General features: G+C 36.4%; 1 long non-coding RNA gene across 2 annotated transcripts in view; it reads left to right on the top strand.

Annotated features, from left to right (window-relative positions):
- Positions 1-25,990, top strand: part of LOC122904505 — a 58,606-nt gene that overhangs the window by 16,410 nt on the left and 16,206 nt on the right. The window contains exons 2-4 of one of the 2 annotated variants that reach the window (XR_006384213.1): positions 19,369-19,571; positions 22,189-22,234; positions 24,517-24,710. This is a non-coding gene — a long non-coding RNA (uncharacterized LOC122904505). Of the gene's footprint in view, positions 1-19,368; positions 19,572-22,188; positions 22,235-24,516; positions 24,711-25,990 lie in introns of those variants that run through there. The other variant, XR_006384214.1, reaches the window with a different exon arrangement.

The raw sequence follows: 25,990 nt of genomic DNA, 5'->3' as shown, positions 1-25,990 counted from the left end.
GACAAAAGAAAGCAGTTTTGTATAAGGGAAACCCTTTAGACAGGCTAAAAATTGGGCTATCAGCTGATTTTTTTAAAAAAAGATTTTATTTATTTATTTGACAGAGAGAGATCACAAGTAGGCAGAGAGTCAGGCAGAGAGAGATGAGGAAGCAGGCTCCCCACCAAGCAGAGATCCCAAGGCGGGACTCGATCCCAGGACCCTGAGATCATGACCTGAGCCAAGGCAGAGGTTTTAACCCACTGAGCCACCCAGGGGCCCTTTCAGCTGATTTTTAAGCATAAACTTTGCAGGCCAGAAGGAAATGGCAGAGACATACTGAAAGTGCCGAAACACTTCTCTGTGTGAGACAAAGGCATCTGGCTTTTCTCTTCATGAGATAATTACTATTCAGAGCTATCTCCAAGCCCTTTTGCCTCAATAGAGCATCACTTATTGTTTTCCTATCCACATAATTCTTCCATTTCATATTGATATCTCCTCATTTCTGCCTTTTCCTCCAACCTATTCCAATACTCCAGAGTAGACAACAAATGGGGCCCTTTCTGAATACATCATGGGAGTTCAAGCCATAGTTTATGGTTAGGTCATGAGAGTAACTTGCAAATTTTCAATTCCAGAAGATCTTCATACCGTAACATCGATTTGCAAACTGAAATGAGACTAGTTATGTAGCTGCTATAAAAATTACCTAAGTATATGCTCATATGTAAGAAAACATAACATTTTCATCTTTTCGCTTACCAAAATCACAAGCTTCTCCTTTTTTAAACCAAAGCACAAATCTGTGAGAGAGAAGAATTCATATACACGATGAATGTAAAATAAATAGAGGATATTGCTATTCTACGTTACATGTGTTAAAACTGAAGAAAAGTTAAGCAGTTGGTCCAGTCACCTAGTTACATAGAAACTCAGTTGTGAGTAGAAACAGGTTCTACTGGGTTGCAGAGTCCATGGATGTTTTAACAACTGTGAGACACTGTTTGAGTTGGTTCTCCTGGAATTCTTTGTCTACACATTATTGTCAATTTGAGAATTCTGGACTAGCATGGACCAGGGATAAATTGATACCACAAAGAAAAGAGAGAAATGAAGACAGACTGAAGTTTAAGATTTTAAATTTTAAGAAAAAAAAATGACCTTTCCTTCTTACTCTTGGGTAATGACATTGAAATGCTGAATAGAGATCAAAAGATCAAAGAGAGGACCAAACGGGGAGACCTTTAGTCTGGATGCTGCCCTTTTGGGGCAGCATCATAGGCTTCTTCATCAAAAGTCTGCTGACCCCCAAAAGATCAGTTCTTGTCACTTTTTCTATTTATGATGATTTTTGCATCAATCCCTCAACTAATTCCAGGTCGAAAGAAATCATGCTCTGGAACACTGTAATTTCTGAAGCAAAGGTTTTTAAGATGGATTGTTCCTTTGGGGGGTGTCCTTGTGACAAGTTATATTCTCCTTGAATAGGCATTGTTTAACAAAATTCTGAGATTCCATAGGCTGCACCAAACTAAATATTTATCTTGCAATCTGCTGTCAAAATCCTTGTTAATTAAAGGATTATTTCTGTTGTGAGGAATGACTTATCTGAGTAAAACAGAAAAGTGTTTTAAAAATAATATTACAATGAACATACTTAGCTTCTTATCTGTAAGTTAATTTATAATTCAGTTTCCATACTTACATTTTTGGCTTTATAGAATGTGATATATATATATATATATATAATGCAAAGAAAAAAAATCGCTCAGAAAAAAAAAAAAAATTTAAAGCCCTCCAAAGAAATTTCTTTACATTTGAAAATAAAGGCAGATGTTACTACTTTACACTGATGGAGGCCCCAGGATGGGCTCACAACATCCTTACGCATCACAGAGCGGGTTACAGCCATTTGACACAGCGCTCTCCCTTGAAGGCACAGAGAGGCACACAATGTGTCCTTTGCAGAAGAGGCTCAAGGTTTTAGCTTACAGAACCGTATGTTAACGACAGGTGCACTGAGTGGCTATCATGTCTTCATATTCTTTGTAAGCGATTGAGCCATCTGGCTCAATGGTCAGAACACTGACCAAATATATATATTTGGTCTTTCCCAACATCCTACTTGTTTCTGCTTCTGTCTCCACAATAAATAAGATAAAAACTTATTTAAAGTGCAGTTTTCCCAATTGTCTTTATTTATGATTTACTGTGAACTCCATATTATATATATTTGGATTGGCAATAATCAATATGCTCAATTATTCTGGAATCCTTAAAAAATTACCAATTTATGTTACATTATAGTATATTGTCTCCTCCATACTCTTTTACATACATTTATTATTTACTAGTTTTTAATTACCTGGGAAATATTATTATTTCTATTTTAAACCTGGTTGGCCTTTCTACTTTGCTTCTAACTTCCATTTAAATTTTATTTGGGGAGGTACCTGGGTGGCTGTCAGTTAAGAATCTGCTTTCAGCTCAGGTCATGATCCCAGGATTCTGGGACGGAGCCCTGCATCAGGTTCCCAGATCAGCAACGAGTTTCCTTCTTCCTCCTCTGTTCTCTGCAGCTCCCCTCTGCTTGTGCGGTATCTCTCTCTCTTTCTCTCTCTCTCTCTCCCCCAGTCAAATTAATAATAAAATCTAAAAAAAAAAAGGTAAAATAAAAAAATAAATTTTATTTGGGTGATGGGCATTAAGAAGGGCACATGATCTGATGAAATCTGGGTGTTGCATGCAACTGATGAATCACTGAACACTACATCTGAAACTAATGACATGCTGTAGGTTGATTAATTGAACTTATCTAAAAAATAGAAAAAAATAAATTTCATTTAAATTAATGCAAAAAGTGACATTTCTAAAGTATATGGGAGCAATAAAGACAGATCAGAATTTATTAAAGTAAAAATTTTTGATAGGAAATGTAGGAAACATAGGGAAGAACAACTGAATTTGTTTAAAAAAGAGTAGCCTTCAATAGTAAGATGAGATGAAAGTTATTTTAAATTTATAACAATAACAGAAAAATACTAAAATTAAGCAAGCTTTGCTTGTCACAAATTTATTATTATTGAAACATATGGATTTTTGAGTGTGGGTTATTTTATTAAAAAATCTTAATATAGTCTCTTTTGATATGTGGGTGTTTTCCACCAAACAATAAGAGTTATTCAAGAATCTGCCAGCGTAAAAGTAATTATGATCTATTGTTATTACACATATTAATACAAAAGGTATACCCTCAAATCATACCAGTCATGGTGAAATATTGAAGTAATACAGTTTTCATTGCTGAGTTTCATCTAATATACACCATAGTCCCCTCCACCCAGCTCAAAGATTGAATTAAAAGAGGGCATTATGAATTAAATTGTATCTCCTCAAAATTCATATATTCAGATCCTAACTCCAAACACCCCAAAATGTGACTCTATTTGGCAATAAGATAGTGGCAGATATAGTTAGTTAAGATGAGGTCATATTGGTGGAGGGTGGATCTCTAATCTAATATGACTGATGTTTTTATTCAAAGGGTTAATTTGGAGATACAAATTAACATGGGGAGAATATCACATAAACGTGAAGTCCACAGATCATGGTAATGAATCTACAAGCCAACAAACACCAAAGATTGTCAGCAAACCACCAGAAGTGAGGATAGAGGAATGGAACAAATCTTTTTTTAATGTCTTCAGAAGGATCATGACCCTGCTGACACCTTTTCTTAGACTTCAAGTGTCCACAACTATGTGATGGTAAAATTCAGTTTGTAGTACTTTGTAATGGCAGCTGTAGCAAAATTACATAGGTGGATATTATACCTGATATTTCATGAATTCACATAGCCTGGTGTCCTCTGTTTAGAAGGTAAAAATATCCAACCACAGATCTCTTAGTGTCCACAATGGCCTGTTCCAATAACTCACCAAATACCTTTGTTTTTCTTCACAGCCTCTGTTTGAAAGTCAAGTCACAGATTCACCTGCTTGAGAACTTAATCTCTCCCAATGTCCTACTTGTTTCTGCTTCTGTCTCCCCAATAAATAAGATAAAAACTTATTTGAAGTGCAGTTTTCCCAATTGTCTTTATTTATGATTTACTGTGAACTCCATTAGTTATAATTGTTAAAGTCTTCTGATTTAAGCCTTAACATTCACTCATTATTTAACACCTATTATGTGTCAGGAAAGTATATGGATGTTGAAAATACAGTCAGAAAAAAGAAAGACAACAGATAAAATCCCTACCATCCCAAACTGGCACTTTGGTCCTTGTAGAACTAGTAGCTAGAGCTATACTCTTTTCAAAAAAGCAGGGGAGGGGTCTTTTAGGTCTTTAATCTTAATTTTTTTTTTAAGATTTTACTTATTTATTTGACAGACAGAGATCACAAGTAGGCAGAGAGGCAGGCAGGGGTTGGGGGAGGGGAGCACGCTCCCTGCTGAGCAGAGAGCCCAATGCTGGGCTCTATCCCAGGACCCTGAGATCATGACCTGAGCTGAAGGCAGAGTCACCCAGGTGCCCCGGTAATCTTATATTCATGGAATTGTAAGTTGTTTTCAGGTAATGTAAGCACAGTTTGGACAATCAAACTACATGTATATGAACAACTTGTAAAACTCTCCCTTGATCTCATATCTCTCTTTTGCTCTGTCTCATATATCTCCCTTCTTTACTTAAGGAAAAACTCACTGTTCCATATTTGCTCTCCAACTATCTATCTAAATCTACCCCAGCCAAGATTTTTCCCCTTCCCACCAACCCATGGTATTCTTTGTCAAATTCAACAATGTCTCTATTTTGTCCAGTCCAATGGTCCATTTTTTTGTATTTACCTTATTTGCAAAGTCATCAGAATTTAAACAGGTGGATTTTTTTCTCCTTGAAACACTTTTACCTCTTGGATTCAGGGATACCACCCTCTCTTAGTTTCTTCCTGTATGTTGGCCACTATTTAGTCCACATCAATGATTACCTTCATCTCCCCAACCAGAGCAGATTTACCATGAAGCTAATAAAGTTAAGCTTTAGTCTTTCTGATCTTAATAAAGATCAAAGCCATATTTTGTACTTGATTTTGTATTTGTAATTGCCTATGATTTTTCTTAAAAAATGATCAAGTGATAGTTGTCTTTCTCCGCTTGACTTATTTCGCTAAGCATGATACGCTCTAGTTCCATCCATGTTGTCGCGGAGGGTATGTGCTTTTGGGTAAATTGGAAGGGGAGATGAACCATGAGAGACTATGGACTCTGAAAAACAATCTGAGGGGTTTGAAGCGGCGGGGGGGTGGGAGGTTGGGGTACCAGGTGGTGGGTATTATAGAGGGCACAGCTTGCATGGAGCACTGGGTGTGGTGAAAAAATAATGAATACTGTTTTTCTGAAAATAAATAAATTGGGAAAAAAAAATAAAAATAAATAAATAAATAAATATTAAAAAAAAAAATGATCAAGTGAATGTGAAATTTCAAGCTCCATAAAATCTGACTTCAGCTTGGTCAAAAAACTATACACATTTAAGATCTCCATTGCTTAGTCTTCCAATTTCTGTTTTCTGTCGATTGCTTACTGGATAATCTTAGTCAGACTCAAAGTTTTAGACTCCATCTGGACACTGGAAACTCTCAAACACATATACCCAGTCTGGACCTTTTTACTAAACTTCATGCGTGAATACCAAACAACCAACTCAACATTTCAAATTTAATATCTCCAAAGCTTAACTTTTGATTTCATATCCAACCTTACTCCTCTGACAGTTTACTCCACCGCAGCAAGTAGAAAAAAATTTCAATTTTCAATATCTCAGGTCAAAAACTTTGGAATTATCATTTGTTTATCTTTTAATCTCTACCTCTGATTATCAATAGATATCAATAGAGTCTGCCAGTTCTAATGTCAAAATCCATCTTGAATCTTCCAATTCTTAGTCCCCTCTCCTGTCACCCTAGTCTTCAGTTAACACATGGATTATTGAAATCACTTCCCAACCAAACTTCTTCCTTTATTTTATACCAGGTTTTCTGACTTTCCTGCTATTCCCTGAAAAACCCAAGTAATTTTGACCCAAGGCTCATACCATTCATTTTGCTTGGACATATGTTCCTCCAGGAAAACTCATCTCTCAAAACCATACTTTACCTTGGATTCTGCTCAAATTCACATTATTGGGGAATTTTCCCTGTTGGCTTTTTTATATAAGTTAGAGAAAATTGTTCCCACCACCAAAACTTTTACTAAATTAATCCCATCCTTAACAAAATTTATATTCCCATGGAAATAATCCTTACCTGAAATTACTTTTTTAAATCTTTTTTTTTCTATACCTCTACAAAATGCAAGTTCTATATGCACAAATACTGAATTACAACCCATTACACTATATCTGGAGTGTATTATGCACCTATATGCATGTAATTAATTAATTAGTGGTATATTGAAAATAATAACTTAATGCAATATTCTAAGAAAAACTGAACTTAGTTATACAAAGTCTTAGCATGACATAAGAAGAAGAAATAAACAGGGACCTGCTGAGCCTTCTATTTAATTTCAGAAAGAGCTATTAGAGGACTATCTCTATGCTGTTAATTTTCAAATAATTTCACAAATATTAAAGTTCTGTGTCTAGAAAATGATCACTCTTCTTGCTGACACTTGCTACTGATGAGTCAGTTGGTCTGTATTACCTAGGAATTTCCCTCACCATGAATCTAGGTATATTTATTTAAGCGGGAAAAAAAAGTATACTTTGTAAATTATTTTAGTATTCTTGAACTCTTGCTTTTGATAAATAAATAACTAGATAATAAACCTATTGCTGATAACTAACTTGGAATGATTCTAAGGCATTAGAAGGCATTAGAAAATCACACCTAACTCTAGGCCTCAAAAACTAGGGTTAATGAAAGTCTCGGTAAGCATGGAATGGTGTCTAATTTTTAAAGTTTATCGTTTTCCATAATGGAGAGTTCCAAATTGCTGGTTATTTCCAGTTACAAAAAAAAATAGCCTATTTTACAAGAGGTAAGTATATTTCCAGAGATTTGTTTAAAAGATATCCAAAAGGAATCTTCAAAATCAACTTAAATTAGTACTTTTTTGAATATTGCTCCAAATTATGAAGAATTTATCTTTCTCACAGCTACATAATACATCATACATTTCCATTTTACTTATTCTTTTTAATTAATGTTTGTTATCTAAAGCTGGAATACACCTTTTGCGATAATCATACTGTTAAGTCCCTAAATATAAACCCTGGTATTTGCTATTAAAGAAAAAAAAGTTACTAAAAAGGATACTTCAAATTTCTATACTATTTCTGTATGGTATCTTTATTTTTAATTCCATTTTATTGATTAAAAATAGAGTATCTACTAATACTTAAGAAATTATACTAATACCTACAACTTCTTTCAGAGATTGAAATGGAGTAAATACTACCTAACTCATTCTGAGACTACCATTACCTAACACAAATGCCAAAGACTTCATTAAAAAACTACAGACGAATATCTCTCATGATCATAAAACATAAAAATCTTCAATAAATTTTTAGTATATATAATCTAACAATGTAAAAAATTAATCATCACCATAATCAAGGGAATTTATCTCTGATATGCAAGGCTGGTTCAGCATCTGAAACTCGATTAATGTAAGCCATCACATCAACATACTAACAAAGATAATGCATATGAACACCTAAATAGAAAAAAGTATTTGACAAAATCTAACACCCATTTATGATACAAAATCTCAAAATTAAAAATAGAGTGGAACTTCATTAACTTGAGAAATATCATTTACCAAAAACTTGCAGCTAACATCACATTAATGGTAAGAAATTAAGAGCTTTTATGATTGGTAAAAAGGCAAGTATTTCAACATCATGATGGGATTCCAAATTAATAAAATAAGTGAAGAAAAGTAAAAGATATCCAGATTGGGAAGGAAGAAACTAAACTATATTTGTTCACAGATGACATGATCATCTATGCAGAAAATTTTAAAGAATCAACAACAAACAAAAATGCCTGAAACTAATAAGTAATTATAACAAAATTATAGGACACAAGGTTAATACACAAGCATGAATCACTTTCTTATACACCAACTATGAACAAATGAACACATGGAATTTGAAAGTAAAAACACAATGCCATTTACATTAGTGCTCTGAGCCCCCCAAAAGAGAAACATTTAGGTATAACTCTAACAAAATACAAAAAAGGTTTACATGAAGAAAACTATAAAATTTTGGTAAATGAAATTTAAAAGAATGAGATAAAAGGAGAGCTATCTTATGATAATGGATAAGAACACTCAATATTTTCAAGATGTCAGTTCTTCCTGATTTGATCTATAGATTCAATGCAATCTCAGTTAAAATCTCAACAAGTTATTTTTGGGAGATGTTGACAAACTGATGTTACAGTCTGTACAAAAAGTCAAAAGACCCAGAATAGCTAACACAATATATTGAGTGAGAAGAATACAATTGGAAGATTACCCGAATTGGAGACTTACTCTAATGCTATAAGCAGTCAAGATAATGATATTGGCAAAAGAAAAGACAAATAGATGAATGGAACAGAAAATACAGCCCAGTAATAGACCCACATTAATATAGTCAACTGATCTTGGACATAGAGCGAAACCAATAAAGTGGAGCAAAGATAGGGTTTTCAACAAACACTGCTGGGATAACTGGACATCCACATTAAAAACAAAAACAAAACAAAACAAAACAAAAAAACAGATCTGACAGAAACATTACACCCTTCACAAAAATTAACTCAAAATGGACCATAGACCTAAATTTTACATGAAAATCTGTGAAACTCCTAGAAGATAATATAAGAGAAAACCAAGATGACTTTAGATGTGGTAATGACTTTTTAGATAGAGTACAGTAGTCATGAACCATAAAAGCAATAATTGATAAAATGGACTTCAATAAAATGAAAAACTTCTGTTCTGGAAAGACAATGTGAATAAGACAAGCCACAGAAAGGGTATAAATCTTAAGGAAAGACACACGTTATAAAACAATATTATTCACAATATATAAAACACTCTCAAAACTCAACAATAAGAAAATAACCTTATTAAAAATACTCAAAAGACCTACACAAATACCTCACTAAAGAGGATATAAAGAATTCAAATAAACATATAAAAATATGTTCAGCATCCTATATCATTAGGGAATTGCAAATTAAAACAAAATAAGAATTCACTACATACCTATCAGAATGACCAAAATATAAAATACTGATGACACCAAATTCTGGCAAGGGGACATGGAAAAACAGGAACTTTGATTCATTGCTTATGGGATTACAAAATGATAGTCACTTTGGAAGACAGTTCACAATTTCTTACAAAACTAAAGATACTTTCACCATAATATCTAGCAATTTTGCCTCCTTGGTATTCACCCAAATGAAGAAAGACTTATGTCTACACACAAACCTGAACACAGATGTTTATAGCAGCTTTATTCATAATTACTAAAACTTGGAAGCAATCAAGATGTACTTCAGTAAATGAATGAATAAATAAACCATGATACATCCAGATGATGGAATATTATCAAGTTCTAAAAAGAAATAAGCTATCAAGCCATGAAGAAACATAGAGGAAACTTAAATTAATATTATTAAATGAAAGAAGCCAATCTGAAAAGGCTACATGCTGTGTGATCTCAATTATATGAAATTATGGAAAAGGCAAAACTACGAAAACAATAAAAAGATCAGTGCTTGCCAAGGATCAGGGAGGGTGGGGAGAGGGATGAAGAGGTGGAGCACAGAGAGTTTTTAAGGAGACTATGATATATATACCTTAGTGGTGGCTACATGTCATTATATATTTGTCTAAACTGATAAAATGTACACCATCAAGAGTGAATCCTAATGCGAACCATGGATTTTTGGATAACAATAATGTAGGCTGATGTGGTATTATAAGAAATCTACCTCTCTGGTACAGATGTTAATAGACAGGCTGTGTATGTGAGGAGGGGTAGAGGGTTGGACATATATGGGAACTCTTTTTTCCTTCTGTTCTATTTTCTTGTGAATCTACAATGGCTCTTAAAATGTCAACTTGAAAGAGAAAAGGGGAAATCAGAAGTTAGGTGCCCCAGAGATTCCCTGAGTCCCAGTTGCTTTCCATTCCTTTGTGCTAAACAACTTATTGTAAGGTTGGAGTTATTATTTCCTTTGTTAGTTTTGTTTTCATTTATGGATTTGGTCTGTTGCTTTCTGTGACACTTACAGTGATGAAAAATGACTGTTTCTAATTTGCACATGGAAAGCTGTGTGTGGTACCTGAATGCTAGGATTATGAAAATTAGTGTATTCATTTTCTAGGGCTGCCACAACAAATTAACACTAACTTGATAACTTAAAACAACAGAAATTTATTTTCTCACAGTTCTGGCCGCCAGAAGTCTGAAATCAAAGTGTCAGCAGGGTTGGTTCCTTCTGGAAGTGCTGAAGGAGAATTTGTTCCTTCCCTCCCTCCTATCTTCTGGTAACTGTTAACAATCCTTGGCATTCCTCAGTATGCAGATGCCTTGATTCAGTCTCTGCCCTCAGCTTCACATGTCCTTCTATTCTGTCTCCGATTTTCTCCTCTTCTTTCATGGACATTTGCCATTTCATTTAGGGGCCACTCGGTTGGTCCAGGATAATCTTATTCTGAAATCCTTAATTTAATTACATCTGCAAAGATTTTTTTTTTTCCAAATAAGGCCACATTCATAGGTACCAGGTGTTAGAACTTGAACTATCTTTTAGAAGTCACCACTCAACTCACTACAATTAGCATTAATACATTGTTCCAAAATCTCATGCCAGCATAATCCTGTTACCAATCAGCTTGCTCATATGTCCATACTTAACAGATGGGTAAAAAGAGTCAAATTTAAAGTTTTTTTCAAGAATTTTTTTTTCTTCCTGGCTTCTAGTGTTTTCTTTTAAATTGAAAGAGTCCACATTTTATAATAAGACATAACTAAGAACATATTTACATACATGAGATATTTTTAAATAGACAAAAATATCCAAATCATTCATATAGAAACTCACACCTTTTGTTCTGTGCTATTGCCCAATTGTATGTAGTTTATCAAAAGTCGTCAAGATTTTTAGAACTCTAAACAAACAGTATTTCAGATTTATTTCAATAATAAACTTTAGAATTAATCATTCATTGAATCAATCAATTCATTCAAACGAATGAATTAATCATTCATTTATTGGCTTCTCTTTGGTCTATCTTTTTGTAGTTTATACATTTTTAACAATTGTATTTTGGGGACCTTTAGTCAGTGTTCATATTATAGCCAATTGTATTATACTGGGTTCCTAGGAGACCACAAAGAGGATTTCTGTAAAAATAGTAATGAACAGGAAAATAAAAGGAAAGACTCTCAAATATTCTTTAGTTCTAGTTGTACTTGTAAATGTTACATTGGTAGGTAAATATCCCAGCACGGTCATCATACAAGAAAGGGTTACAATGTGATTTTGAGTTTTAAAGATCCATTCCTACTTTTTCCTTTTTTTTTTTTTTTCTGATTCTACTTTTCAGCACTGTCACCATAATACAGAGCAAGAAAAGTATTAAATTCACTGTAGGAAACAAGCCTTCATTTTTTTTTTTTTTTTAAATAATGGGCTTATAACTATGCAGGACAAACCCTTCCTGACATTGACAACTTTAAAGCATCTCTCTCTCCATCTTCGGCTGAAGGAAGTAAAAGCCATTGTTATTGATGTATGTGAAATTCTGGGAAAGAAGCAGAATTGGGGAAAACATGTATGCTCCCTAATCCCAGTTAGGGGACCAATTTGCAGTTTACCAATTTCCATACAGATGGTTGTATTCATTTCTCTGCTTTGATTATTTGCCCAGTTGCAAACCACCTTCCCTCCCCAAACACACACGTTGCTTGGATTTAGCCGATGATGAGATCTGAATATTGCTGGAATGAAGAATAGAAGGTGTTTGAATGTCATTATATTTGTCTGTGGGCCATTCAGGAGGACTAAGTTAGCAATGATTCTTCCTCCTTGTCCTCAAAAACCACTCTGAATATATTACCATGTGGTGGACGGGGATACAAAACTAGAGAGGAGAATATTATTAGTGACTAAAAAATCATCTATTCCGAAAGAAGCAGCCACATGTTTTCATCTGTTTTAGAATGTTTTCTAATAATACTGTAGTTATTCTTTGCATGTAAGCATTCTGGAAAATCTAGAGGATCCAATGCAGGACAAGTTAGATTGAAGAAAAAGTAAAATAGTGAGTAAGGGAGAAAGAAGATCTAAATTCCAAACAGAATTTTCTAAGACTAAGTTTGAGATGAATCTCTCATAGTAAATGCAGAATTCTATAATTACACTTAATGAGCTTTTCAAAAAAGATACTTCCTCAAATGAACCATGAATTACCTGGGATTTCTGTGGAGTGGATCTAGGTCTATTCTGTCATGACTCAAAAGTTTAGTCACTACAAAAATGTGATCAGGAGAAACCTCGCTCAGTAGTGATTAATTGTCTAAAATATGCAATAGCTAGTGGGCCAAAACCAGCCTTTCTTTTATAGTATAACAATAAAAATATAAAAACCTCAATGCAGTCTTCTACCTACTAAATTTTGATTCAGTCTTTACACTATTCAGTTCTAAAAAAAAAAAAAATTATCTTTTTTTTTCTTAAGGAAAATTTCCCCTAATTTCTTTTCTATACCCATTAAATCAAGTTCTTTTTTTTCTTTTTTAGTTATCCTATAGACTATTGCTCTCAACTATAATGAAACAACATGGTTCTTTACTTGTGTTTTTCCATTAATGACTTGTAAGTTACTTTAGGATTGAGATTAGGTCTTGATAGATCACTCCAAATCCAACACTTTGCTCTGTTTAATTAAAATTAAACAGACAGGTATATGATGACGAATAGATACGGTAGATGGACGGTGAGAGAGAGAGAGAGAAAAGAAGGTTTTGAAAGCCATTTTTTAAAAGAATAGTTGAAAAGCTAGAGAACATACAAAAGGAAAGGACAGAGGGGCGCATGGGTGGCTCAGTCGTTAAGCGGCTGCCTTCAACTCAGATCATGATCCTGGGCTCCTGGGACTGAGCCTTACATTGGGCTCCCTCCTCCTTGGCGGGAGGACTTGCTTCCCCCTCTCCCATTCCTCTTGCTTGTGTTCCCTCTCTTGCTGTGTTTCTCTCTGTCAAGTAAATAAATGAAAAATCTTAAAAAAAGAAAGAGGTCTGGAGACCATATCTTATAGTCAAAACTATGCAAGGATGCTAGAGTAAAATAATGAGCTCCCTTTTAAACAGAAGCTTAATAACTCTCTACCCAAAAAGCTAGAGTCTGTGAATGTCTCATTTGGGAGGTGGATGGAAGACTTTTAAGATCCTTCTAACATTCTGGGGTGCCTGGGTGGCTCAGTTAGTTTACCGTCAGATTTTGGCTCAGGTCATAATCTCAGGGTCTTGAGATCAAGCCTCCCCACCCCCAACTCCAGGAGCCCCATGCTCAATGCAGAGTCTACTTGTCCTTCTCCCTCCCCTCTCCCCTCGGTTGCAAGGTCTTTCTCTCTCTAAAATAAATAAATAAAATCTTTTTAAAATAAAAAGCTCCTTCTAATTCTCCTTATCTATGGGCTCTATATTCATATATCAATTATCTTGTCTATCCAAAGTTTTGTTCATTCACTTTCACTCCAAAGTAAGTGATTCAAAACAATTCATTTATTCGTTGATTTTAAGTTCTCTGTAATAAAAATTATAAGCTCTTGCAAAACTTTCTATACTTTTGTGTGTCCAAAACATTAAAAGGAGAGATGAGGAATTCTGTTTTCATTATGTGTAACACTTGAATTATGAAAAGTAGGGTATTAGAGATGACTTCAAGGTGATAGAGAAAAAGATTAGAGATGTGGTGGGAGGCATTAACATGAAAAGATTAGAATTTGACATTTACCTATATAAACTAAATAGGAAGACAATGTCCCTGAAGACTTTTTTGGGGGAAGAAGTGACAGGCAATTTTTTTTATGTGGTAACCTCACTCAAGCCTCCTTCTATTCAAATTCTTCCAGGATATGGGTAAGTGGATGTACCTTTAAGATTCACACATTAGGGGCACCTGGGTGGCACAGTTGATTAAGGGGTAAACCCTTGGTGTGATGTCAGTGTCTTGGGATCATTTTGTGATGTCAGTATCTTGGGATCAAGCCCTGTCCTTGGACTCTGTGCTGAATGCAGAGTCTGCTTAAGATTATCTCTCCTTCTCCTTCTGCCTCTCCTGTTCATGTTTGCTTGCTCTCTCTCTCTCTCTCTCTCTCTCTCTCAAATAAATAAATAAATAAATATTCAAAAAAAGACCCACACATATATCATATAATTTTTAAAATACTTCATCATAGATGATCCAGAATCCAAGGATCCCAATGACTCAGAATCATGGGGATAATCATATAGTCACTTTACAATTATTTTATTTCCCATTGTTTAAATGCTACGTGATATTAACATAAGCCATTTGTGTTGGGTTTTAATGAGAAGCAAACTGAAACAACTGAAAAATACTTTCCTAAATCCAAAGGCCTCTGGGTGACTGGTAAATCTCAGGTAAATTAGAGAGATCACTAATTTAATGACTCTCTTTTGCAGAATTAGCAAATTCATCCACTTTTTACACAAAATCTAATTTACATGGAAAGTCTTTATAAACCATTTCAGAAATTTGGGGGGGAAAAAGACTTCAATCTGCTATCCCTCAAAAAATGTGATCACACATTTCTTGCGAACCCAGTGAGGGATAAAGGTTTAAATCGGTCTCCCTTTTGCATCATTTTCCCAAAAATAGAAGGTTTTATGTTTGATATGCTTTGGGCGGTCAGCACTCATTAATGGCTACGTCCCTTAATAAATGTTGTCCTCCACAGCCCTGTGATCTCTTAGAGTTAGTTCTATGAGAAGACATGGGACTCAACAATAGTTTGGAAATCCTCTCTATGACTAAAGAATCTGCATTCTCTCTGGACTGGAGACAGGCTTCCAATGGAGACCTGCATGTTTCCCAAGATAGACCAAATTAGGACTTTTCCTGATGTTTAGATTCACAAAGTCTTTGTCTAATGGAATCACTGTGTGGTTAATTTATATGTGTGTGTGTGTGTGTATGATTTTATATATATAATATATAATATATATTATATTGTATATGGATATATAATTAAATAATTATATATATATATTTTTTCCATTCTTTTAAGATGAACAGGTAATCACCTCTGAAAAGGGTCCATTAATTAATTGGTTTAAATTTTCAATATTCATCTATTTGCGCTACCTCATTGGGAAGGTAAAATCAAACGAATCAGGCTTTATGCATTTGTATAAAGGTCAGATGGTAAAAACAATGCTGAGAAATTGTTAGGACAAATCTAGTTTTATCAGGGCTGCATTTAATTGGGTAGCATTAATGGTATTATGTTTTTAAGCAAGGGCTAATGCGCAATTTTATTTTTAAAATTACCTAGAGACACGTTGTTTCTGGACTATTAACTTTTTTTTCTCAGTATTTAGATCACAACTCCTAAAGGCTTAGCTATATTTTGACAGGTACTGACAAAGAGTGCCATGGAATTGTGACTCGATTGTCACCTTGAGAGTGTTCGAGCTGAAAAACTCAGGATGAGTGCTAGGTACTAATTAGAACTGTTATATTAGGAAAGCAAATACAATGGTGTCTAACATTAAACAAAGCACAGTTCTCATCAAAAAATGGTTTCTTTTGTGTGTGGGTTAGTCTATAAAACCATTTTGCATGTTAATGAAGCACAAACAATTATTGCCAGAGTAACTAGTTTCATGCAATTACAAAAATCACATAAAAGCCCTATTGTTTGTTGTCTTATGATTTTTTAATGCTAATTTTGCACTTGATAATTTCAGATTTCATTTGTACCACAGTGCACAATTAGGTTTTTATATCTGTGAAGGTGAAGGCTAGTAATGGGAGAAATAACTCCTCATATAAAAGTAAAAGAAATAGGCATTTCCAGAATGAGACGATAGATCAGACAGCCTGAAAACATGGAGAAAGGCGATGAGGCAAATTTCCATCCAGTGAAAAAGCAACATTTATGTAGCTGAAAGAAGAGGGTAACTGAGACTCTTTCCCATAGAATTCCAAGAGGGAGAAAGAGAGAGACAGAGAGGAAGGGTTGGAGAGAGAGGCAGGAGGAAAGAAAGATTGGAAAGAAAAGAAGAACACGGAAACAGTGGAAGATAAGGTGTGGGAAGGAAACTAGGATGAAGATATGGTTGTGGTCATCTCAGAACCGCCACATACTGGTAAACCACAGGGACAGCTGGTAAACTAGTGGGAGTCCGGGGGAATGGATTTACAAGTAAAAGTCCATGATGACAATTAGGTGCCAAAACTATGTAAGCAGAGAAATGCCACTATCAAAAAGTCAGTGTGAGGGGTGCCTGGGTGGCTCCGTGGGTTAAAGCCTCTGCCTTCCGCTCGGGTCGTGATCTCAGGGTCCTGGGATCGAGCCCCCCCCCCCCCCCCCCCGTCGGGCTCTCTGCTCAGCAGGGAGCCTGCTTCCTCCTCTCACTGTCTACTTGAGATCTCTGCCTATCAAATAAATAAATAAAATCTTAAAAAAAAAAAAAAGTCAGTGTGAGCACTAGCTGTAATTTTAGCAAAACCTTTGAATAGCGGCTTAATTGATGACAAATTCTTCGTTTTAGCATCAGGTGAAACGGCAGATCTGTGTCTTGCGAAACCAGGCTTTCATTTTCGCCTCAATGCATGCAAGGGACCTTACTTCTCAGGGTTCACCTTGAGATTACGATTTAATCTTTTACTCCAGGAATGCAGATATTAAAGTGATTAAAAACAGTTTTTCTCCAGGAAAAAAAAATGGTATGGTATGGGGTATTTAATTTGTATATATATATATATATATATATATATATATATATATATATATATATTTTTTTTTATGAATTTTTAAGAAACTACAAGCCATTTGGAATGACTTCAATCAGTGCTTACCTCCTGCGGTGTTTATGGGAACTCTGGATTTTCCAGTTGCTGCTACTGCCTAGACAGTGCAACATATATCAGCTACAAGCTTAGATTTAATGCTGCCCTATTGTGGTTGAACAGAGCACAATGTCTGAAAGGTCAGAATTCATCTTTCTGTTAGGATTCTGGTTCTTGTTTTTATTTACTGCAACACACCTTATCATATGGAAATATTAATATACACATATGGCTATGTAGCATTTTGGAAACATTACACATTTTTGAAGGAAACAATTATTTTGTGACTATCAGAGATTGAAGGTGTTGACATATGTTCCTGTATCTCCAACCTTCCTTGCCCACTAGTACTGTCTAGTTAACCAAGGGAGGGAGGGAAGGAAGGAAAGAAGGAAGGAAGGGGAAGGAAGGAAGAAAAGGGAGAGAGGGAGTGAAAGAAGTCTGGGAGGGTCTAGGTTGTTTCTACTACCTAAAGCAAAGAAAATCCCCAGGGTTTTTTTTTAAATTTTGTTATCACAGTTGCTTACCTTTGTGCAAACATGAAATATATTTTCCTTAGTGATGTGGAATTCAGTAATAAATATTTAGTGCATTAATCATGTACATTTTCAATGTAAAGAATTTCAAAACTCTTGAGACAAATAATTAAATCTGTTTTATACATGTTTGAGACAAATGTTAAGAATACATGTATTTATTTAAAAACATAGCAAAACTGCCTTCCATTAATATAAAGTCATTTTTATATCACATAGTAATTGGTGACTAGCTATAGTGTAATAATCTTAAGTTTAAGTTCATGACTTAACTTCTTTTGGTGTTTGGGGGACCTGCAAAAAATACATTAAAAATTTACCTCACATCTATTCATTCTCAGGTTCAAGTTTCTATCCCAAGACTTAGGTCCTAGATGTGAAGAAAACTTACCTGGTATAAAAGAATCATTCAGTGGCTCAGCAAATTACTAACAAGTCTAAAATGGGACTGAGTATGAGGGGTTAAAGGTTTAGGAAACCAACATTTTGGAGAATGCATACTTTGATGGGCATTCCATACATTAATCACTCTTAAAAAGGATTAGATATATTAAGCACTTCAGCATCATTTTTTCTCATCGATTTAAAGTAGGTGATGCATTGTTTCCATAATGATTTCTAAGCCATTAGACAAAGAGAGGTGATCCAAGGAGTCCACTGAACGAATTCCTACTTATTAGTCATAAACCATACAGAGATTAGTCTGTCTCAAATTTTAAAAATCATAACATATCTGGAAGCAGAAATGCCACTGAATAAAAAGAATGCCGTCCGTGCCTGTTTTCCCTCCAAATTTCGTCTTCTGCGTTTAACTTGGTTGTTTAATCTCGTCGAAGGAAACCACTGCCAGCCTGGCCAGGAAAGGGGGGAAAGGAGACCTGCCTCAGCATCTTGAGGTCTCTGTGGCGAATCCTTCCCTTCCCCTGCTGCTTCGCCTTCCTGAGTAGGGAGGGGGTCAGGAAACTCCTCTCAAACAATACCTCAGTCACTAAGTTTCCAGGGAAGGAAATGCCATGGAGAAGCTATCATCTCTCCTTCCTTCTGGGCTCCCTGCACCTTTTTTTCCTTTCCAAATGACAGTGAGTGACACCTCCAGTCTTGACCAGTCCAGATCCTGGGAAGAAAACTCCCTCTCTCTCACTGCTGCCTTTTGGCTGCTCTCTGGATGCATCCATCCCACAGCTGGGATGACTAGCCCTACTGTTTTATTTATGATGCAATCAGCTGCTGTAAGAAGGTGAACAGTAACTGCTATTCCATTGCATAAAAAAGCCTTTTTAGCCCTATGTTATAAACATTTAAAAGTCTCTCTTTTACCCTTTTAGAAAAAGCACAGCAGGAGGTAGATAGAGGTCACTGGGAGTCTCTAATTCATCTACATTTATAGTAGGTGTTGCAAGCTCTATTAGCAGAAAATGTATGACAGTCAGACCTAAGTTTAATGTTTTACTTAAAATATCTGCCTCTCTAGCTAATGCCAGAAGCTGTGCCCATGATTGGTGGCATGTAGACACTTACTAGCAAAAGCTTCCCCTTTGGCAGAAACTATCAGTTGGAAAACTGCTGTTACGATAATATATTTGAGTATCATCCCAGAAAATCCTGCTTAAGAGAGATTTTTTTCCCCCCTGCACAAGCCAGCACTAACAATACACAATGCTTTCTACCATCACAGACACTGACATGCACTAACATAATGAATGGTAACCAGACGTATGTATATTATCTTGCAGTTCACCAGTGGAAATTCTTGCGAACCGGGAAAATCACGCTTTTCTCATTGTACCAGCAAGAGTGTCCTAAAAGAGCTTCAGCACCAACACACCAACCTAGCACCCGGAGAAAGCTTGTAGAGAGCGGCACAATGACTGACTTCATCCTGTAATTATAATGGCTTCCTTAGTGGGCCCATTTCTTCTTTGGACACTGCCATCTTGTGAGTACTAAATACATCATCAGTGAGTCTCGTTCTCATGTATTACACTAATACATCATTGGAATGACAACTGCTTCTGATGATCTATTAATGCAATACATCAGAGTGAGGTGTTCAAATGGGGTATTACTCAGAAAACCGGTGCCGTCTTCATAAAGCCAAGTCCAAAATCCAATTCCATTTAATTACACGGAATTCAGGGCATGCTAGCAGCAGACAAATACTACCAAAATTCTAGCATCATCAAAGAAATTATTTGCATTCTCATTAAATTATCAACAACATCTTTTCCTTTCCTGGAAACAGATCTGTCTGGGAAGTCTGTGATTCAGACTCCATGAGCTCACCATCCCCTACGACACACAAGAATCATTTCGCAGTGGCCCATGAATAAAACAAATACTCTTTTCCCTATCCTTACTATTCACATTCTACGGTCGTTAAAAAGAGCATCAGATTTTCCCATCTAGAACACAATTTCTTTGGTAAACATACACACTGCATTGAACACTCTTTGTTTGTAGCCACTAGACGCCATCTAAACATTTATACTTCGGTACATATAATACAGAAAAAAGAAGAGACAAGAAAAAAGCGCTGAATTTGCTTTAGAGTCAGTTACACTGCACTCTGTGTGTCATTTGTCAGAAAGCTATCATAAAGCACACCCAATCCCTCTGTTCTTCATTTCTGTACAAAACACATCTACTTGTGTTTGCAGAGCTTACTGTGAAATTTAAGTTGTGTGGTCTATTGCTCGTTGGTTGGTGTTACGAAGATTCTGAGTTGTCTTTAATAATCAAAGTTCAAAAAATCGCCTCCAACCTTAATGAACATGAACTCTTTTTAGAAATTCATGTTTTTACCTGCGTTTTTAAAATCCCTTGAGTGTTTTCCATTGTGTTTCATAACAATGATCCGGCATCATCCAAACGAACCAGGTATCAAGATTTTGCAGCATTAACCTATGAATTTTAGGTGATTTTGTCCTCAATTAAAGTAAAGACCACAATAAAGTACCATCACAGACTGGGGCCATGGTTTATGACATAGTCGAAGTGCAATTGTATAACACCCTCCTTCCTTTGTCACAGATTTTTCAAATAGACTATTTTGTTTAAAAAGCATTTATCTATTGTTAATGTCTTTGGAGAATTCATCTTGGGGTTTATACTGAAGATAAATGCAGGCGTGTGAAGGTTTATGAAAAATGCCTCTGCGAGTGACATGCAGCCTGATACAAGTTACCACAGTCCGTTTCACATGTGGGGCAATCCACGACTTGCCTTGCATTCATTATGTTTTCTTGCCATGTATTTTTTCTTCCTGTTATTGAGATCTCTTGATATCATATACCCTTAACTACAAAATGCTGGCAGTAAATCTGCAAAGAATGATCTCTATCTACATATTTCTCTCTGTATATATATAATATTATATTTTATATTATATATAATGCTATATACATAAAGTAAAAGTCACCTCGACATCAATTGCATTCCTGAATACTGATTGCACACCTCAAATATGCACTTCATTTTAACTCAGGAGAATAACAACAAATGCTCACTAGAAACTACCTCAGAAAGAAAACCTGCCTTGGAGAGATGCTTCTTACTTTTGGGGCAGGAAAGTGTGTGTGTGGAGGGAGGGGGGGGTGACAAAAGGAACAAGAACAATGGTGAATAATGCATGTCTTCTGGAAATATAGGTTAATCAATCTAGTTTGAATCTGTGCTAAAGCTTCCTGTCACCTAAAAAATGAATACAGAAGCTTTTAAACATGTGACTCCTTTATTGAGTTTACAAATTCCTCAAAAGTTACAGCTCTGCTCTCCATTTCTTTTTCCCTCCTTTGCTTTCAGTAAAGTTTTCTTAGCCTCATGATTTTTTTTTGATATATGTTTCTCAGAATAGTATCCACAATTAGCTTTCAGCTTTTGCTGTTTAAAGAATCACCTCGAGATCCGAATGCACACAGTATGTGAATGATATGAGGTTGTTAAGAAGCATGCTCACGATTAGTTCAGTTATAGATCTTTTTGGTTTTCTTTCCTTTCAATGGTCCCCCACACCACTAGCTAATGTTTTCCACCATTGCAGCTTCTAGGCTGTCTATTGTACAAGTACTATTCTGTACCTACTTAGGTGCACATGAAAAGCAGTATCCTAGCCTGTTGGCTGAACTGGGTCAATGCAGGGAAAGTGCCTTCTGTGCTCTGAGGCAACATTGCAAGTTAAGTTCCTGGTGACAGAGATACCCCCTGTGCAGTTTCAGGATGTCACGAGCAAGGGGAAAGATGGCCGGACTCCTTCCCTGTGGACGGATGCACTCAGGGGCTGAATGAATTTGAAATATAACCAAGTCTGAATGGAAGAGTGGTCAGGAAGCCAAGAGCAATTACTTCAGCTTGCAAAATGTTTAAACGATTTACTTCACAGGACAAATGCAGAGTCTTTCTGTGCTGGGAACTCTTAAAACTGCATTTGGACAAAATTGGGGGAGGCTCTTTCCACAAGCTGTTAGAAAAGGGGAAGGGAAATGGTGTGAGACACCAGCGGCGTTTAGTCAGGAATTTCTGAAACCCAAACCTCTGTCCTGTCACCTTTGTTTCAGAGTCTGACTCGTTCGCCTTTTCCATCACCTTGGGAAGAAAGCTCAGGTAAGTAGCTTAATTTATAGATTGATGAGACAAACTTATTTAAAAATTCTCAGTACGTTATCATGAATCATGTAGGCCTATTAAACTAATTGCTAAGTAAATTTAAGCGGTATTACAGGAGAATTCAGCAGAATGTATCATCAATCTGGAGAGATCTTTGGTGGTCTCATGCTGCCCCCCACAGATATGTCTCAGAACATTCATTATGCCATAATTACAAAGTCTCTTTGAAGAGGCTAAAAATCCCTAGACTCCTTTCATCAATTATTTTCACCTGTTAATTCATTTTGTGTGAGGTAATAACCTCGGCATAATAACAAATGTGCAAGTACTCCGATTTTGCAATTAAAAGCAGCAGGGCTTCTATTTTGATCATACAGACTGTGACATCCATCATAGAAAACAATTTGGGCCTAGCAGGATGACAGATGCCGTACTGATGTCTCTACTAACTAACTGCCTGTCCTAGGGAAAAAAAAAAAAAAAATGGTCGGGCCTCAGCCTGCAGCTGCAAGCTATCTGATAGCTTCTGACCAGTCAGCGGGAGAAAGCCCGCAGTGACTAAATTACTGAAAGGTAATTTTACTTCACAAAATGAGGATTTCTGAGCCATAAACGTATGCATTCCAGTGGCTGCTGTAATTTGGAAACAAATAGCCCTTTTCATTTGAAAATGACTGGAATCACTGCCAGTGCTCAGGACGTTTTGTTTCGCAGGCTTTTACATGAAAAATACAATGTAATACTCATTATTTCTGCCCCCTTTCACATCTTATTAGACACAGAAGGCAAGGTGGTTATCTCTGCTCTCTTAGGCTAAATCCACACGAGGAATTCCACACACCCCCCACCACCCTCCGGACAGGTGCCTAAATAATGGAAGAGAGCTGCTTTTTGTTGCTTGCTCTGTACCCATCCCCAACGAGCTCTGTCTCAGGAAGGGATCCCGCAACCCCAGTTCATGGGAAGGACCCCCACCCCTAATCTGATGACACAACGGAATGAAGACAGTTCCCCTGCACATCCTGGCTGTGGCAAAGGGAATCGGATACTGAGAGAGGCAGACGAAAGGTTTCTGCCTTATGTTTTCAAACCGGAGTATTTTAAAGGATCTCCTAAAACACCATGTGCCTTCTCTTTCCACATCAAAATTCAAGTATTTGGCATCTTACCCTACACTTTACTAGAAAGACGGTCTTTTGAAACATATGCTATTCTACTATTGCCAATTTAGGAGAGAAAAATCATACGAATGTGCAGATAAGTTTTGGCTAATTGAAAACATAAATATTTTCATTTTAACCTTCAATAGGAAAAGATCTAAATAGAAATTGAGAGGCTGTGTGCATCTGTTTCTCTTGCAAAATGAAATTCAGAGACTAGATTATGGAACACAGGCCACTCAGAATAATAAAAGCGGATACGAAATGCAAACAAAAACCATATTATCGGAAATTGTTACGTTTCTAGGATTATGTGTTCAGATTTCTGGAGTGAAGCAGGACAACAAAGGATGAGGCAAAGACAAAAGGTTAAGCACAGCATGAACTTTCTCTGCTGCGGGGCACTTTAAGAAGATAGCTCCGATTATGATGTTAACAGACAATAATGCCTCCATTTTACACTTTGCTCCCACATTCCTTGCAGACAAACAAGGAAGAACACGCTGTTTCTGGGGGAAAGTCTAGTTTCTTAGTCCATTGTGTCAATCTCATAAACTGTCCTCAAGAAGGACAAACAGATGATAGAAGCAGGGACGTGCTCCTGGAGAAACACAGAGCGGTCAGGGAAGGGCTCCTTTTTTCAATGCTCCAATCAGGCTCCTTCCATAACCTTTGAAGGTAATCCAGGGTTGGACCTGGGTCTCCTTTGACTTTTAGCAGGGTGTTCCTTTCACATTCGCTCCTAATAAATCCTTTAAACTGGTGCAGAATACCTCTGCATAAGGGCAAAAAGCCTCAGTGAGCTGCCTGGTAAGTTTCATACACAAGTTCTTTTCATCAGGTAGCACAGTGAAAAATCAAATGAAAGAGACGCATTAGAACAACGAAATTGCAATTACCCATCCGAGAGCTCCTTTAATGGGATGCCAGGAGGACTTGCCCTTTATGCACACGCTCTGACTGTAACTAATGCTCAGTAGCCATCAACAAATTATGACTGGTGACACTTTTGCTGCCGCAGTATTAAGCCCAAAGTCCAATGGAGAAAATATATGGTTTTTATTACAAAATTGTTCTTGTTTACAATTCTAATATCCTCTTCATTATCTACTTTTCCAGACATTTTAGGCAGTTCTGAAGACCTGGGGCAGCACTAGTCCTGTCATAAAGAGAAATTAATGTTGTTAAAGTTGGCCTAGCTGCCCTCTGGGACAGCTGAAGATGTGGAAATACAAGGCTCTGTTTTTAAAATGAAAATGATTAAAGGCACAGACACCTTGCTCTTGGAGCAGCCACTAAAACTTTTAATAAAATACGTGGGCACATACACACAAAAGCTTCTTTTCCTTTTTCTTTCTTTAAGTCATCATCTTCTCTCTCTCTCTCAAATCCAACTTTGTTCTCTAAGAAACAGCTTGCTTTAAAGACTAATAAGTGTAGAAATGACCTCATCATTATAAAGAACACATTTGTTTCATTCAGCAGTAGCTTACTCAATAATGACCAGGCACAGAGAGACCAGGAGAACTTTCTCCAGATAGTCAGTAAGCTAATTAGGAGCACTCTTTAGCAGCAACAACGACCGAAAGGCTCAATCTGGCCTCTCGAAAACACTTTCGCAACAGCCTGGCACTCACCACGGCCGGAGGTGTGCACCCCAGCTCGCCTCTTCCCAGATTTCAAGAAGAGGTCTCCTGGGGCGGTGGGGGTGGGAGGGGAGGAAGAAACAGCCAGCCAGTGGAGGTTACTAGAAATCCTTTTAGAGGGAGCCTACCAAAAGTATCTTGAACAAAATGGCTCATATATCAGGAGAAAAATGGCAGGAAATAACTCAAAGGAAGAGAGCATAACCTTTGCCATCCAAGGGCCAAAGAACCGCAGTCAAGACTTCACCTTCCTGATCCTCCCAACCTTAGTCATTTTGTCAGGTTAAGTGAATGCTCTCCATATAGAGCTGGAGGGAGAAGGAACACCCCCACTCTGCTTTATTTGCAGTATTTGTTTTAATTGCTGTATTTTATTTCAAGAAGTTTTTTTTTTCCACCATTTTTCTTTTCTTCTCATTTCTTTTCTTTTTTCTTCTTTCTTTCTTTCTTTCTTTTTCTTTTTCCTTCTTTCCTACCTTCCTTCTTTCTTTTTGATTTCTGATTTCTTTCTGACTTCTTTTTAATTTGCTCTACTTGCCAGCATTCAGCTTAGACACAAATTCATGATTATAGACATGAAAGGAACGAAAGGGTCACCATATCTTTTCATCGTTTTTGTTGTTTCGTCGTTTGCTTGGTTGCTATTCACAAGAGTTCATGTAGCGTCCTTACAAATACAAAATTACGGAGGAGAGTCAAAGGTCACTGAGAGTCGTCATCAGCACGCACACTTCTCTCCCTTAGGTAATTTCATTGAACATCTGCTCTGTAAACAGACTTAGCAGACTGGAGTCACTCCTTCCCATATTTGCGAGTAGACTCATATCGAAGTCATGTGAAACCACAAATCAAGACCATTTCAACAGCATAGGAAGAATGTCCCAACTCTGTTAGCTTATGCAGCGTGAGTGTCCAGAGGACGGCCATACTGTCATGAAACGTTCCCC

The sequence above is a fragment of the Neovison vison genome, chromosome 4, assembly GCF_020171115.1.
Source record: "Neovison vison isolate M4711 chromosome 4, ASM_NN_V1, whole genome shotgun sequence".
Lineage (NCBI taxonomy): Eukaryota > Metazoa > Chordata > Mammalia > Carnivora > Mustelidae > Neogale > Neogale vison.
This window is presented reverse-complemented; position numbering and strand designations above follow the sequence as displayed.